Here is a 2,342-nt window from a genome sequence, read left to right as displayed (position 1 = left end):
ATCAAAATCTATGTGTTAACCCCTACGAAAATATTGAGTTTTTGGTATATGTTTTATATAATGAAGCCTATAATCTTTAGTTTTTTTTTTTAAATTTCTAACCACATTCTGCATTTGTATTAATGTATTTTAAGATTTTTTTCTTGGTATAAGGGAATCGTTATATTTTTGTTATCAATTAATTAAGTAAAACTTCATAATACTCTCTAAATCGATGGAATATCCACTATAAAATCACTATTTGCCTGAAAAACGGAGACAACAAAGGCTCCAAACCTTTTTCAACATCATTATATGTTAGTGGAGGATGCAACTATGCATTAAAACAATATTGTCGCTTTTTTTGAAATTTTCTCGAAATCTATGTGTTAACCCGTACGAAAATATTGAGTTTTTGATAAGAGAATTCGGCCAAAAAAACCTCAACTTTGCATGAATTGCCAAAAGAAACATAAACTTTTCGGCTGACCAAAAAAACACCAAACTTTCATTGACTTTAGAATTAAATAACAATGTTTTCGCTAACTTGCCAATTTAGCACGCCGTCAACAAATTTAACAGAAATATTTGACGCCGTTTTAAATTTGTTAAATTCAACAAATTTAACACCAAATGAAACGACGACCCCTAGATTCGAACCCAGGTTGGTTGGTAAAATGGCAATGTATTTTACCACTAGGCTACTGGCAATTTCAATGTACTTACTAACATGTTTACTTTTATTTGGTACATATTAAATATAAAAAATTCTCTAAAAACTTAATAAGATCTTTAAAATTCCAAAAAAATTAAAAAAAATAAAGAAGATTTTTATAAAATTAATTTAGAAATTAAAATTAAAAATAAAATTTTATTTTTCTTTCTAAAAAATAAAAATTCTTCCAAAATTTTCTAAAAACTTAAAAAGATATTTAAATTCCAAAAGATTGAAAAAATAAAGAAATTTTTTATAAAATTAATTTCGAAATTAAAATAGAAATTTTTAAAAAAATTAATTTTGAAATTAAAATAGAAAATAAAAATTTATTTTTTCTTTTCAAAAAAACACGAACTTTTCACGAATTGAAAAGAAAAAATAAAATTTTATTTTTTAATTTCAAAATTAATTTTATTAAAAATTTCTTTATTTTTTAAATTTTTTGGAATTTTAAAGATCTTTTCAAGTTTTTAGAAAATTTTGGAAGATTTTTTATTTTTTAAAAAGAAAAATAAAATTTTATTTTTAATTTAAATTTCTAAATTAATTTTATAAAAATCTTCTTTATTTTTTTTAATTTTTTTGGAATTTTAAAGATCTTATTAAGTTTTTAGAGAATTTTTTATATTTAATATGTACCAAATAAAAGTAAACATGTTAGTAAGTACATTGAAATTGCCAGTAGCCCAGTGGTAAAATACTTTGTCAGTTGACCAACCAACCAGGGTTCGAATCCAGGGGTCTACATATTTTTAATTTCAAATCATGTAAAACGACGTCGTTTTACATCATTTGAAAACGACGTCGTTTTACTTAACGCCAATAATAAACGACGTCAGATATTTCTGTTAAATTTGTTGACGGCGTGCTGAATTGGCAAGTCAGCGAAAACATTTTTAATTAATTCTAAAGTTAATGAAAGTTTGGTGTTTTTTTGGTCAACCCAAAAGTGTATGTTTCTTTTGGCAATTCGTGCAAAGTTGAGGTTTTTTTTTGCCGAATTCTCTTTTTGATAAATGTTTTATATACTAAGCGTATAATCTTTAGTTTTTTTTTTAATTTCTTACCACATTCTAAATTTGTATTAATGTATTTAAAGCTCTTTTTCATTGTATAAGGGAATCATTATAATTTTTTATCAATTAATTTAATTAAACTTCATAATACACCCTAAATCGATGGAATAACCACTATAAAATCACTATTTGCTTGAAAACCGAAGACAACAAAGGCTCCAAACCTCTTTGAACATCATCATATGTTAGTGGAGGATGAAACTATGCATTAAAACAATATAGTCGTATTTTTTGAAATTTTCTCAAAATATATGTGTTAACCCCTACGAAAATATTGAGTTTTCGGTAAATGTTTTATATACTGAAGCTTATAATCTTTAGTGTTGTTTTAAAATTTCTAACCACATTTTACATTTTTATTAATATATTTTAAGTTTTTTCCTTGGTATAAGGGAATTGTTATAATTTATTATCAATTAATTTAGTAAAACTTCATAATAGTCCCTAAATCGATGGAATAACCACTATAAAATCACTATTTGCTTGAAAAACGGAGACAACAAAGCCTCCAAACCTCTTTGAACATCATCATACGTTGGTAGAGGATGCAACTATGCATTAAAACAATA

This window comes from Brassica oleracea, chromosome C5 (assembly GCF_000695525.1).
Source record: "Brassica oleracea var. oleracea cultivar TO1000 chromosome C5, BOL, whole genome shotgun sequence".
Taxonomy (NCBI): domain Eukaryota; kingdom Viridiplantae; phylum Streptophyta; class Magnoliopsida; order Brassicales; family Brassicaceae; genus Brassica; species Brassica oleracea.
The sequence above is the reverse complement of the archived record's forward strand: the minus strand, read 5'-3'. Positions refer to the sequence as shown.